Source organism: Phacochoerus africanus, chromosome 2 (genome assembly GCF_016906955.1).
Source record: "Phacochoerus africanus isolate WHEZ1 chromosome 2, ROS_Pafr_v1, whole genome shotgun sequence".
NCBI classification, from domain to species: Eukaryota; Metazoa; Chordata; class Mammalia; order Artiodactyla; family Suidae; genus Phacochoerus; species Phacochoerus africanus.
This window is the reverse complement of record NC_062545.1, coordinates 69,013,775-69,029,695: the sequence shown is the minus strand read 5'-3', so window position 1 is coordinate 69,029,695 and position 15,921 is coordinate 69,013,775. Positions and strand designations below refer to the sequence as shown.

At 36.5% G+C, this 15,921-nt stretch overlaps 1 pseudogene; it reads left to right on the top strand.

Annotated features, from left to right (window-relative positions):
* The first annotated feature begins 9,498 nt into the window (after positions 1-9,498).
* Positions 9,499-14,002, top strand: LOC125120646 (RNA-binding protein PNO1-like; annotated as a pseudogene).
* Positions 14,003-15,921: the final 1,919 nt, after the last annotated feature.

Genomic DNA, 15,921 nt, shown 5'->3' with positions numbered 1-15,921 from the left:
TCCATTTTCTACTAGAAAATTTTATTACTATTCAGAGTTCTAGTCACGTTCTATAGTGTATCAGATTTCTGTATGACTCAGATATCTATTAATTAGAACTTCCCTTTTTTTTTCATTGTTGTATATCTTTTAATATCTTTTTTTATATATATAATTTTTTTTTAATTTTCCCACTGTACAGCAAGGGGGTCAGGTTATCCTTACATGTATACATTACAATTACATTTTTTCCCCCACCCTTTCTTCTGTTGCAACATGAGTATCTAGACAAAATTCTCAGTGCTATTCAGCAGGATCTCCTTGTAAATCTATTCTAAGTTGTGTCTGAGAAGCCCAAGCTCCCAATCCCTCCCACTCCCTCCCCCTCCCATCAGGCAGCCACAAGTCTATTCTCCAAGTCCATGATTTTCTTTTCTGAGGAGATGTTCATTTGTGCTGGATATTAGATTCCAGTTTTAAGTGATATCACATGGTATTTGTCTTTGTCTTTCTGGCTCATTTCACTCAGTATGAGATTCTCTAGTTCCATCCATGTTGCTGCAAATGGCATTATGTCATTCTTTTTATATGGCTGAGTAGTATTCCATTGTGTATATATACCACCTCTTCCGAATCCAATCCTCTGTCGATGGACATTGGGGTTGTTTCCATGTCCCGGCTATTGGGAATAGTGCTGCAATGAACATGCGGGTGCACGTGTCTCTTTTCAGTAGAGTTTTGTCCGGATAGATGCCCAAGAGTGGGATTGTGGGGTCATATGGAAGTTCTATGGATAGATTTCTAAGGTATCTCCAAACTGTTCTCCATAGTGGCTGTACCAGTTGACATTCCCACCAACAGTGCAGGAGGGTTCCCTTTTCTCCACCCTGCCTCCAGCACTTGTTATTTGTGGACTTATGAATGATGGCCATTCTGACTGGTGTGAGGTGATATCTCATGGTAGTTTTGACTTGCATTTCTCTTATAATCAGCGATGTTGAGCATTTTTTCAAGTGTTTGTTGGGCGTCTGTGTATTTTCTTTGGAGAAATGTCTATTCAGGTCTTTTGCCCATTTTTCCATTGATTGATTGGTTTTTTTGCTGTTGGGTTGTATAAGTTGTGTATATATTCTAGAGATTAAGCCCTTGTCAGTTGCATCATTTGAAACTATTTTCTCCCATTCTGTAAGTTGTCCTTTTGTTTTCTTTTTGGTTTACTTTGCTGTGCAAAAGCTTTTCAGTTTGATTAGGTCCCATGGGTTTATTTTTGCTCTTATTTCTGTTGCTTTGGGAGACTGACCTGAGAAAATATTCATGAGGTTGATGTCAGGGAGTGTTTTGCCTATGTTTTCTTCTAGGAGGTTGATGGTGTCCTGTCGTCTATTTAAGTCTTTCAGCCATTTGGAGTTTATTTTTGTGCATGGTGTGAGGGTGTGTTCTAGTTTCATTGATTTGCTTGCAGCTGCCCAGGTTTCCCAGCAGTGCTTGCTGAATAGACTTTCTTTTTCCCAATTTATGTTCCTGCCTCCCTTGTCAAAGATTAATTGACCATAGGTGTCAGGGCTTATTTCCGGCTTCTCTATTCGGTTCCATTGGTCTGTCTGTCTGTTTTGATACCAGTACCACACTGTTTTGATGACTGTGGCTTTGTAGTATGATCATTTGACAAAGTCCAACATCCATTCATGATCAAGACCCTCGCCAAACTGGGTATAGAGGGAACATTCCTGAATATAATCAAAGCCATTTATGAGAAACCCACAGCAAATATAATCCTCAATGGGGAAAAACTGAAAGCCTTCTCACTCACATCTGGAACAAGACAGGGATGCCCACTCTCACCACTGCGCTTCAATATAGTTTTGGAAGTCCTAGCCACAGCAATTAAACAAACAAAAGAAATAAAAGGCATCCATATAGGAAGAGAAGAGATAAAACTGTCACTGTATGCAGATGACATGATACTATACATAGAAAACCCTAAGGACTCAACCCCAAAACTACTTGAACCGATTAATAAATTCAGCAAAGTAGCAGGATATAAGATTAACATTCAGAAGTCAGTTGCATTTCTGTATACCAGCAATGAAATATTAGAAAAGGAATACAAAAATACGATACCTTTTAAAATTGCACCTCACAAAATCTAACACCTCGGAATAAACCTGACCAAGGAGGTAAAGGACCTATATGCCGAGAACTATAAAACTTTCATCAAAGAAATCAAAGAAGATGTAAAGAAATGGAAAGATAATCCATGTTCCTGGATTGGGAAAATCAATATTGTAAAAATGGCCATACTACCCAAAGCAATCTACAGATTCAATGCAATCCCTATCAAATTACCCAGGACATTTTTCACAGAAGTAGAACAAACAATCCAAACATTTATATGGAACCACAAAAGACCCAGAATCGCCAAAGCAATCCTGAGGAACAAAAACCAAGCAGGAGGCATAACTCTCCCAGACTTCAAGAACTTCCCTTTAAAAAATATCTTCTCAATCCTCTCTGACATGCAAGTGCTACACAGTGCTACTTCATGGTTGTAGCCAATTCAAGAGTATAATTCTTACTCTAGTCCTCACAGCCCTTATAAACTAACAGTGTATTTTCTTGTGTGTATGTTTATTTTATTTCAGTCTACTTTATCCACTCTGTTCTTTCCTTCCATTATTAAAAAAAAAAAACCTAGTTCAGTAAGAATATCTTAATTACAGAGAGTTAATTTATTCTCAACTCAGGTATTAGAAAGAAGATATCTTAAGTTATACGTAACATCTATCCTCACATATTTTTATCTCATTATTATGTGTCTGGGTTTAGTACTTTCATTTCTTAACTGCTTACTCTATTCTCAGTATTGCTTATATGACCAGTATATGCATACAAAAAACATATGCAATACAGTTTTTAAAAAATAGTATTTAATTAACTCTTCAAATTTACTCCTCCAAATTTTCACATTTAATAAGTGAGGAAAAAGACTATGAGTTGTTTTGTATTTTGATATTAATAATTTAAAGCATAAGTACTTCATAAGAAATAAAGATTTGGCCTGTAGTCTGCCAAGGTCAAAGTCATTGTTTCTATCTCAGATTGTGCTCAGATAACTTGGAATCATATGTTCTTAAAAGATAAGGAAGAAAAAATAAATATTTTGGAAGATTTAAAAGTACATGTAATCTTTAATAATTTAGAAGACAAATAAATGAGTTAAACTATACCTCTAAAATTTGTAGATTAGTCATAGTTTCTCTGAATTTGTTCCAATATATTGCTAATATAACTTTCAAAATTTTACAAAAAATTCCAAATGTTTGCTGAAAATGACACTGTATTCTAAAGACAGAAAATATTGCTTTGGATCGCTATTGAAAAATTATTTTGTCACTCATGGGCAATCTGGAGCAAAGCTAACTAATTATGTAGGCACAATGGACTTAAAAAAAAAAAGCAAACAGATACCAGATGGAAATAAAAGGGCAATTATCAATAACACAGCAAGAAAGAATTACCCACATCAATTAAATCTACCAAACCAGTAGGAATTAAAATAAGTAAGTTAATTTGCATCCATCTTCTACTCCCAGATTTATTAAAAAAAAAGATAGATAAAATATTCATCTATCTATCAGTAGGTTTCTTGCAATACTCAAGATTGACATTCCATTTAAACCTATTGACCAGAAAAAAAGTTTCTCACAGATTAAAAAATGAGGTCCCAATTTTTGTCTACTGATTTTACTATTATTACGGGTAAAAAGCTACATGGTAGAAAGTTTTTATTGTCACCAAATGATAAAGATCCACATACTCAATACACTCTTGAGAATCTACTGCTACGTCTATAATACCACTTCCCAGAAACCATATTTTCTCTCACTTAATGTCCACCTACTGCTATTTTCATAGTCGTCATCACAGAAGTAAAGGTTAAAAGAGACTAAATACTGTATCAGAATGGTAATTGTCTGGGAGCGAAAGAAAAGCCATTTTGAAAGAAACTATTTGGTATCACATGATTAAATCCTGGTGCATTCATTATTTTAGACTTTGTAGACTTTGTTCTTTTTAGATGTGTTAATATTTTCTCATTATCTCTAGAAAATTTTGCAGAAAAAGATTCAGTCTAGAAAGTGACTTCACTTTCACATTGATTGCCCTTGATTTTCTGGTTTATTTTCTGGCTCATTTTCATAGGACTGTTTTCTTCATAGAAGTGTATTTAAACTAGTCGACCAAAACAAGTTGAGCTGGAAAGAATATGAATTTGTTCCAATATATTGCTAATATAACTGAATGACCTTGTGCCAGGCTGGCTTGGCTTAATACCTGGTCATTAACTGCATAGTTTTTTATTGATAGTTCAAGAATTATTACATGAGAAAGTAGTTTCGTTTCTTTGGCCATCTGTTTAGCATGATATTTCTGTAAAGCCAAAGTATCTTTATTTTTCTTTGGAAACAAAAATGTGTAATATAGACAACAGACATTGAACATAATGAGGTCACTGTCTTAAGTCCAGTCTAAAGTTTAGAACATGTTAAAAGGTGGATTGTATAGGGCGAGGTAACCTGGCTCAACATTTTAAAAATGCAGTTGTTCCTAACTTACTTTGTTTACCATTAGGATGAAGTAGTTTTATTGAAATTCTCTGTTACTGTGACATAGTACATATTAGTGTAGTTTTGCCGCTGTAAACTGAGTCTAGGTGAAATGTTCATTAAGGGCTATCACTGAAATATAGAAAAGGGATTTTTAAAGTTACACAATGGTTTATAAGGTTTTCGTTTTGTTTTATTTTTTCTATCTTTCTTTCTTTCTTTTTTTTTTTTTTTGCTGGAGTTGTTTATGTTTTTAATCAAGCCTAAATTCTGGGATAAACCTTCCTGGATTAACTTTCCAGATGATTGTAGTGTGGACTTGCACATGGCAGTTACTACTCCTCCCTTAGAAAATATTTGTCTTGCCTGAACAAGAGAGTTCACAAAATATATTTACAGACATTATCTCTTGATTCTTTCAACATATCTTTGAAATAAACATGTTGTTTTCACCTAAATTTACTAAAAAATTAAAGGCTGAGGCTCAAAAAAAAATTAGAGAATTATCAAAATTTATTTAGCCTGAACATGAGAGATCTCAAAGTAAGCCATAAGGCTTAAAACTGAAACACCATCAAATGCCTTCCTTTTAAAGATTTTTTTAATGTTTACATGTATTTTAGAACAGAAAATAGGGCGTATTATCCTCATATTACTTTTTACTGACTATGTGAATGTTTATAATAGCTTGATTTCTAATCACCAAAAACTAAAAACAACCCAAAGATGTATCAATTGGTGAATGCGTTAACAAAGTATAGTAATTCTATGCAGTGAAAGACTACTCAACAATAAAAAAAGAACTATCAATAGACTCAATAAGATAGATGATTCTTAAATTCTAGCCAGATTCAAAAGTCAGGTGCAAAGTCTTCATAATAGATATTCTATTTTTATGACATTTTGGAAAAGGCAAAATTGCAGAAATATAAAACAAATCATTATAATTCACAAGTTGGTATGAGATAACCAGATTGACTATAAATGGGCAGAAGGAAAAGTTTTTTCTCTGATGTGAATATTCTAATTCTTTTATTGTTCTGGTTGGGTATGTGACTGTATACATTTGTTATGATTCATAAATCTTTTGATGAAAACATGAATGTTTACTGTATTTAAATTATACTGCAGTAAGTATTATTTTAAAACATTTACAAGTTTTTGGAATAAAAATATAGACAGATTTCATAATTTTTCCATCTAAACTGGAGTTATATATAACAGTTTGTTCTAAAGAAATCACCCTCAGACATATATACAGATATTATTAGCAGATTTTTATTTAGAAATCACTGTGGATTTAAAATATATTTTAATTCAAAGGTAGATGAGAGAAAGAAAATTGAAACTTGGCTGAGATCCGTCAGAGGGGACAGATGCAGTGGCAATGGAAATAGGAAAATCCTACAATTTCATGCAACAATACTCCTGAATAAAGCCAACGTCCTCAAGTAGTGATATTCACTGAAAAGGTAAATAAGAAAAAATCTGCCTCCTGGCAATAGTCTTTAATTAGAATAAAATTCCTGCCCTTTTCCACTCTAGTATCCAAACCAAACCCCTGACCATAGCTAAAGCAGTTCTGGCACAAAGTTTTACTACTCTTATTGACCAAGTACTGTCAATTCAAAAAATCAACGCCGTCAAAGAAAAATTGAACCTGACAAGTTAAACAGCAAAGGAAGTCTTTAAGTCTTTAAGTCTTTAACAGCAAAATGGGAAAGAAAATACACTTAATGCCACAGGCAGGATTTTAGGCACTGGAATAAGCTAGTGTCAAAGTACTGGAAAATCATTAGGAAAATGCAAATCAAAAGCACAGTGAGATATCACTTCACACCTGTCAGAATGGCTGTCATCAAAAAGAACAAAAAACAGGTGTTGGTGAGGATGCATAGAAAGGGAATCCTCTTGCACTATTAGGGGAAATGTAGTTTGGTACAGTTTCTATGGAAATGGGATGGAGAAATATAAAAAAAAACAGAAATACCATATAATTATGCAATTCCACTCCTTGATATTTGTCCAAAGAAAATGAAAACACTAATTGGGAAAGATTCATGGACCCCTATGTTCGTTGAGGCATTATTTATAATCGACAAGGTATGGACGCAATCTAAATGTGTATTAAATAATGAACAGTGTAAAGTTATTTAAATAGAAGCCAAACATTAGAGAATAATGTTTGATATAGAGCCAAAATTAGCAATTTGGGGGGTGGGGAGATAGGAAACCTGGGGTGAGATTCAGTAGGAAAATTTGGTTTCTACTATAAATATATTTGGGTTTAAAAAGCAGGGAAAATATAATAAAATTTTAAGAGATATTGAAATGATAATTGCATGTATAGAGAGGCCCTAATAAAGCTTCATTTTATAACATATATCTGACAAATATTTATTAGTATATATTTCAACAGCATTTATTTTCATACTCCAGAAGGAAAGGGGAAATAAATGAGTAAATGCAAAATTGAGGGATACTTTAGAGGTAAGTATTTTATCTGGGAATTCTGAAATAAATTTATACTGTCATCATTATCAGAAATAAAAGCAAAAAATGCAATGATTAGTAGAAAAAAATATTCTAAATATCATATTGAAATTATCAGTCTTAAGTGTTTATGTAATTATTGCTTCTGAATTACAGTGTTTGAACATGAACTATTTCATGCTTTATGTGTAGAACATCTACTAAATGCAATAATAGTGCTCTACCATCACTGTAAGGCATACATATAAAATCTGGTTTCTTTTGGGGGGGGCTGCCCCCACAGCATATGGAATTTCCCTGGCCAGGGATCAAATCTAAGCCACAGCTGTGACCTACACCACAGCTGCAGCGACACTGAATCCTTAACCCACTGTACCACAGTGGGAACTCCTAAAATCTGATTTCTTGAAAGGTTTCAAAGAGGCACATTTCTTTTAAAAATAGAGATTGGACCATTTTGTTCTATTGTTCAAAATATATAATAGTCCTATATATTATATGTAATATAGGACCATCAGTGTGTCAATAAAAATAACAGGCATCCTGAAGTAAATATACATGCATCTTCCACATAACTCTAGTAAGCCATTACTGAAAAGCAGTAATTATGCCAAAAATGCTATCAGACTGTCTAGTTCTCATTTTTGTAAATGGGACAATTATGAATTTCATATTAGGCTAAAATCCCCAACTAATTTTCTAAAATATAATTAATCACAGTAAAGCATCTATGTAGCAGTTTATTATGTAAAATACTTAAACCTTTGTTTCCTGATCACTAATTAAGATGGACTTTTAACCAACATTTGACTCACATGCTTTAATACATACATTTTGCACATTGTACTCTAAACATCATGCCATGTTATAGTATGGAAAATAACAAAGAAATTCATAAATATGCTACAAAACAGAAAATCAAATATTTAAATTAAAATCAGTGCAAATTACTGTTACTTACCAAGTAAGTTGGAGGATAAATCTGCAGTAAGTTGAAAGAAGAGGGGAGAATAGAAGCAATTATTGTTTGCCATGGGTATGCAAGGTGATGCTGTGATAAAGGGTTAATTTCAAGAAAAGCCTCAGACTCAGAGGAATTAATATGTATCTATTTTTTTTTTTTTTTGATGCTGCTAGAAGGAAGGCTATGAAAAATCTTCAGGGAAGGTGGTATGCCATTTAGTATGAAAAGAAAATGGTTTTTTGTACACCAGTGCTTATGTCTGAAAGTTTCTTACTTGACAAAAGATATCATATCCCTTTTAAAAAAAAGTCATATAAACATATTACTTTCATACTCTTGATTGTCAATTGTATGTGGCAAAACATGACTGGGTCATGGGGTGCCCAAATATTTGGTTAAACATTATTTCTGGGTGCACTTGTGAGGATATTTCCAGATGAAATGAGCATTTGAATTGATAGACAAAGTAAATCAGGAAGGGAAAATTTACCTTCTCTGCCTGACTGGTATAGCTGGGACAGGTATCTTCTTACTCATTCCCTCAAACTAGGACTTACACCTTAGGTTCTCCTGGTTCTCACACCTTTGGGCTGGAATTATAATACCAACATTCCTGAGTCTTGAGCTTGCAGAGGACAAGCTGCCCTTCTGAGACACCCACAACTGCATGAGTCAATTCCTGATAATATCTTCATGTGTATTGTATGTACATTCACCTATCCAATACACACACAAACACATACACATTAACATACATATACAATACCTTGTTTTATTGTTTTGCACATACTGTGTTTCTTGCAAATTGAAAGTCTGTGACAACCCTGTGTCTGCATCTGCACTGTTATTCTAAGAGCATTTGCACACTTCAAGTTTCTGTGTCATGTGGTAATTTTAAAAATATTTTTTCTTTTTTTCTTTTTGGCTTTTTAGGGTCTCACCTGTGGAATATGGAGTTCCCAGGCCAGGGGTTAAATTGGAGCTATAGCTGCCAGCCTAGGCCACAGCAACAGCAATGCAGGATCCAAGCTGCGTCTCTGACCTACAGCACAGCTCACGGTAATGCCACATCCTTAACCCACTGAGCAAGGCCAGGGATTGAACCTGCATCTTCATGGATACTAGTCAGGCTCGTTATCACTTCCTCAAACTTTTTATTTTATTTCTTATGGTGATCTGTGATCAGCAATCTTTGCTGTTACTATTGCAATTGTTTTGGGGCAGCACAATGACCTGCGCCCCTATAAAACAGGAGACTTAGTTGATAAATTTTGTGTGTGCTCTGACTGCTCCATTCACTAGGCATTCTAGCAACTCTCTGCCTCTTCTCAAGCCTCCCTATTCTCTGAGTTATAACAATATTGAAATTAGGCCAGTTAATAACCTTAACTGATGTCTAAGTGTTCAAGCGAAAGGAAGAGTTGCACATCTCTCACTTTAAATCAAAACCTAGAAATGACTGAAGTTAGGGAAGAAGACATGTCTGAAGTGGAGATTGACCAAAAGTTAGGCCTCTTATACCAAACAGCCAGATTGTTCATGGAAATGAAAAGGGCTTGAAAGAAATTAAAAGTGCTACTCTAGTGAACACATAACTGATAAAGAAGTTAAACAAGGTTATTGCAGATATGGAGGAAGTTTGAGTGGTCTGGGTAGAAAATCAAATAAGCTACAAATTTCCTAAGCCAAAGCTTAATCCGGAGAAAAGTCCAAACTCTCTTCAATAACAGGAAGGCTGAAAGACATGAGGATGCTGCAGAAGAAAATTTTGAAGCCAGCAGACATTGATTCTTGAGGTTTGAGGAAAGAAGCCTTCTCTATAACATGGTATAAGCATAAGGTGAAGCAGCCAGTGCTCATGCAGAAGCTGTAGTAAGTTATCCGGAAGATCTAGTTAAGATAATTAATGAAAGTAGCTACACTAAACAGTAAGTTTTCAGTGTAGATGAAACAGACTTCTTTTGAAAGAAGACGACATCTAAAACTTTCATAGCTCTAGGAGAGAAATTAATACCTGGTTTAAAAGATTAAAATGATAAGCTTACTCTTTTGTTAGGGGCTAATGAGCAGTTGATTTTAAATTTAAGCCACTGCTCATTTATCATTTTGAAAATCCTAAGGCCCTCAAAAGCTATACTAAATCAACTCTGCTAGTGCTCTACCAGTGGAACCACAAAGCCTGGATAACAGCACATCTCTTTACAATACGGTTTATAGAATATTTTAAGCCCACTGTTGAGATCACTGCTCAGAGAAAAAGATTTCTTTCAAAGTATTACTTCTCATGGACAAGATACCTTGTCACCCAAGAGCTCTGATGGAGATGAACAAGAGATTAATGTTGTTTTCATGGCTGCTAACATGATATCCATTCTGCAGCCCATGTATCAATAGTGATTTCAAGTCTCGTTATTTAAGAAATATATTTCATAAGGCCACAGATGCCATAGATAGTGATTCCTCTGATGGCTCAAGTAAATTAAAAACTTTATTGAAATAATTCACCATTGTAGATGCCATGAAGAGTGTGTGTGACTCATGGAAAGAGATCCAAATATCAACATAAACGGGATTTTGGAAGAAGTTGATACCAGCCCTCATGGATGGCTTTGAAGAGTTCGAGATTTCAGTGGCGGAATTAACTGCAGATATAGTGGAAATAGCAAAAGAATAGACTTAGGAGTGGAGCCTGAAGATGTGATTGAATTGCTGCCTTCTCATTATAAAGCTTGAATGGATGAGGAATTGCCTCTGATAGAGGTGCAAAGAGAGTGGGTTCTTGAGATGGTATCCACTCCTGGTGAAGATGCTGTGAAGATCGTTGAAAAGACAATGAAGGATTTAGAATGTTACATATACTTAGTCGATAAAGCAGTGGCAGAATCTGAAAGGATTTTCTCTACTTTTGAAAGAAGTTCTATTGTGTATAAAATGCTGCCAAACAGCATGACATACCACAGAGAAATCATTCCTGAAAAGAAAAGTCAACTGATACAGCAAACTTTATTATTGTCTTATTATAAGAAATTGCCATAGCCTCCCCACCATTCAGCAGCCACCACCCTGATCTGTCAGCACCTATCAACACTGAAGCAAGACCCTTCATCGGCAAAAAGAATATGACTCACTGAATGTTCAGATGATGATTAGGAATTTTAGCAATGAGATATTATTAAAGAATATATATTGTTTTCTTTTAGACATAATGCTACTGTACACTAATAGGCTACAGTATATTATAAACATAAGTTTTATATGCACTGGGAAGCCAATAACATATGTGGGATAGGTTTTATTGCAATATTCACTTTAATGAGGTGGTCTGGAACTAAACTTGTGATATCTGGAGACATGCCTGAATACATCCATAGCTATTGCTTCTGTTTCTCTGGATGACCTTGACTAATACAGATTTTGCCACTGGGAGTGGGTATCATCGAGTCTATGTGGTCTGCTACTCTGTGGTGCCTGTCTTATCACTGGCCATATCCAAGAAGCATGTTTATTTTGTAGATATCTTTGCGGTCTTTTGGAGTATCAACATCCGTTTTTAAGTATGACTCTTGAGAATTGTCTTGGTCATCATTTTGTTTAAACTGCATAAAATAAGGTAAAATATATAAAATCTTTCCTATAACAGTGGTCAGAATCATCGCATATTTTTTTATTATTACATTTTTAGAGGTTAATGACATGAAAATGTGAGTATGAAAAACCAAGAGCCTTTTTATCAGCAAAACTTATCTGCAGGCTACTATATAAGGACTTTTATTGATTATTGTTCTTGATTTAAATATGTACATTATTATTGTTTATATTGTACCTTTAGGGTCATTTCACTCAAACCAAGCCTGTAATTTAATCATTAATATTTTTAATATGAATATAAATAATTACTAATAAATCACATAATCATAGGGTACATTTAATACCCTTACTATAAAAATTGGTTTATTATAAAAATTAAGAACCATTGTATTTTAAAGATTTTTCATTTTAGCAACAGTTAAATGTTACTTAAACTAGTTAAGACCATTATAGAATTATTTATCTATGAAGTAAAAACACTAACTTTAGAAAGTGACATGAATTTATCATTTCCTTAGAAATTAATACTCCAAAATTATTATGTATATTTGTGTGGACTCTACTTTAAAAAATAAAAAGGGGAGTTCCCGTCATGGCTCAGGGCTCAACAAATCCAACTAGGAACATGAGGTTGCAGGTTTGATCCCTGGCCTCGCTCAGTGGGTTGGGGATCCAGGGTTGCCGTGAGCTGTGGTGTAGGTTGGATCTGACGTTGCTGTGGTTCTGGTGTAGGTCAGCGGCTACAGCTCCTGTTAGACCCCTAGCCTGAGAACCCCCATGTGCCGCAGGAGCGGCCCTAGAAAAGGCAAATAAAAACGGATACTTTCTAAAAATTTCATCAGTCAGAGCCCCTTAGCAGAGGATGGTTTCACCCAGGTCACCCACGAGGGTGGTGGGCAGGCGAAGAAAATGCAAGCTGAGCAGCTGTCTGTGCTGGAGGAAGGAGGGGGCGTGGTCTGCATGGACACAGAAGAGGCCCATCTTCCCTCCCTTCTTTGGGGAGGGGTTCCTGGGTGGTCAAGAAGAAAGCAGGAAAATTCCAGTCCCAGGTAACAAGTCCACGCAGTTAAAAGAGAATTGGATGAAGATATTTTTTCCTATTGTGGAGCATTTGGGACTTCAGATATGCTTTAACGTGAAATTGAGGAACGTAGAAATCAGGAGTGGTAAAGAAACCAAGGATGTTAGTGTGCTGACAAAAGCAGTTGATTTTGTGAAAGCCTTTATTCTTGGATTTCAGGTGGCGGATGCACTTACCTTCATTAGGTTGGATGACCTCTTCCTAGAAACTTTTGAAATTACAGATGTTAAGCCCTTGAAAGGAAACCACCTGTCCAGGGCAATAGGCAGAATTGCTGGCAAAGGAGGAAAAACCAAACTCATCATCTAGAATGTGACCCAGATATGAATAGTTTTGCTGATATGAAAGTTCACATTCAAACCTAAATGTCCATCAACAGATGATTGGATTAAGAAGATATGGTGTGTATATATATATGTGTGTGTACACACACACACAAACACACACACACACACACACAATGGAATACTACTCAGCAATAAAAAAGAACAAAATATTGCCATTTGCAGCAACATGGATGGAACTAGAGACTCTCATACTAAGTGAAGTAAGTCAGAAAGAGAAAGACAAATACCATATGATATCACTTATATCTGGAATCTAATATATGCCACAAATGAACCTTTCCACAGAAAAGAAAATCATGGACATAGAGAACAGACTTGTGTCCCCAAGGGGAAGGGGGAGGGAGTGGGATGGATTGGGAATTTGGGGTTAATAGATGCAAACTATTGCCTTTGGAATGGATAAGCAATGAGATCCTGCTGTGTAGCATGAGGAACAATGTCTAGTCACTTATGATGGAGCATGATATTGTGAGAAAAAAGAATGTATGCGTGTATGTATAACTGGGTCACCTTGCTGTACAGTAGAAAATTGATAGAACATTGTAAATCAGCTATAATGGAAAAAATAAAAATCATTATAAAAAAACTTTGTAAAAATTTTCAAATGATAAAACAATAGCACAACACCTGGCATAAAGTAGACACTCAGTAATAAAGTATGTCGAATGGGGAAAAAAAAGTTCACATCCTTTGTTCTTTCCAAGACATCAAGATGATAAGAGCTGGCATTTGCAACCTCATCCTAGGGAATCCTCCATCACAGTTTCATGGCAATATTCACGCTGTGGCTCATAGAAAGGCAGACCAATTCTCACTTCAAATTATAGGATTTCATCTTTTCTTTGGACTCCAGAGAAAAAGGCTTTCTCCTCTACCAGGGGTCACCAGATACCACATGAAGAACTTTTCAGTCATGAATACCATTATTATACTTGTACATTAAGTATAATTCATCATTTCTTCCATTTTAAATCACATGTAGCTGGTTTGCATAGTTCATAATCCTCTCATTTGGATGGAAACATTTAAAAAACACTTCTGTTTAAGTTTCTAAGATTTTTATTTATGAATTTATAACTTTTTATAATTTTTTATAAATTTATAAACTATTTTCCCTGTGAGGTGTAATTAAAAGAATACCAGAAGGGCCAGACAATGGAGGCAAAAGGAAACCAGCTGGCTGACCAAGCTGCCAAAGTGGTAGCCACACAGGAACCAGAGGTAAGTAAAGTTCTAATGATACCTTTACTCCCAGCACAGCTTGTGATGTTAAATCCCAAATAGCATACCTGTTGTTGACAGACTTGCACCTTTTTCCAGGAAAACTTATATCCAGCTTGTTCTAGCAGGCCTAATAAAGCCAGTGTCCCCTTCCAACGTTGGTCTCGGTGTTCAGCTGCCAGTAGGAGATCATCCACATACTGGAGGATCTGGCAATCAGTCTCCTCTGCTGGAAAGGCTGTTAAATCTGCAGCCTGAGCCTCTCCAAATAGGGTAGGGGAGTTTTTAAATCCTTGAGGGAGCCTATTCCAAGTCAATTGGGCTTTTCTCCCTGTATCTGTATCCTCCCACTGAAAAGCAAACAAGTTCTGGCTTTGAGGTGCTACTCGTAAACAAAAGAAGGCATCCTTTAAATCTAGGCAAGTGAACCAAGCTGCCTTTGCAGGCATTAAACTGAGCAAAGTGTACAGGTTGGGGACAGTGGGATGAAGATCACAACACCCTCATTAACAGCCTGCAGATCCTGTAGCAGCTGGTAATCTTTTCCTCCCTCCTTCTTAACAGGGAGAATGGGAGTATTCCATGGAGACTGGCATTTGACCAGTACGCCTGCTTTTCTATTTTGTCCTTTTAGATACCACTTCCTCAGGATCACAGGAGAGTGAGTGCAGACATGCACTAACAGCCAAATAGGCCAGCCATCCCCTAGATATTGCTTAGGAGGCAACTCCCAACTTAGATCAAAAGGAAAGGTGTCACAGCAGGGGGGAAAAGAGGGAGAGTCTCCCCCAAAAAACTTAATGCATAGTTTCTGAACGGTAAAGTCAAAATTCCGTAGCTTAACTTCTCAAAGAGTGCCCCTCCCAATTTACATGGGCATAACTTTCTCCGACTCTTATATCCCTTTACTAGGTGATGTACTCAGAGGTCCAGAGATAGAATCAGATTAAGTATCTCCAAACTAAGTCCCACCCCATGTGACCACCCTGTGTCAGTGTTGCAGACAAGACAAGGGAGGGTGCCCCCTTCTCAGAAGGTGGCCATTCAGATGTCTGCCAGATCACCCCCCTCTCGGGAGTTTAGGTGCCCCTAGTCTTATGGCTGGTCTGTATAAACCCCGGACCCGGACCAGACTCCAAGGGGAGAGAAGGAGTCCCTCAGAGCATGACATACCCTTAAAGCTTTATGAGGTCACCACAGAGCTGCAGGTTAGGACCCACTCAGACTCCATATCCACTAGAGCCGTGGAGCTGCAAACTCAAACCTGAAGCACAAGCGAATCGTGTTGCGCATTCACTCTCACACACACTCTAAGGTTATCACAGTTCCCCCCCCCACAACTCTCCAGGGGTTCCTGGCTACTGTTCAGGTCAAGCACAACTTCCAACCAAGAACAAGTAGTGCTCCGATCAGGCACAGCTTCCGATCGGGAGCCCAACAGGACTGGGAGTTCCAAACAACCATTCCGATCAGGCATAACTTCCAACCAGGAACAGGTAATGCTCTGATCATGTGCAGCTTCTGATCAGGAGCCCAGCAGGACTACTACTCCGGTCAGGCACAACTTCCAAATGGAGAGTCCACCTGTGACTCATACACCTTTCCCTCGGTGCACTCATCCCCAGTGGGTTGATCACACCT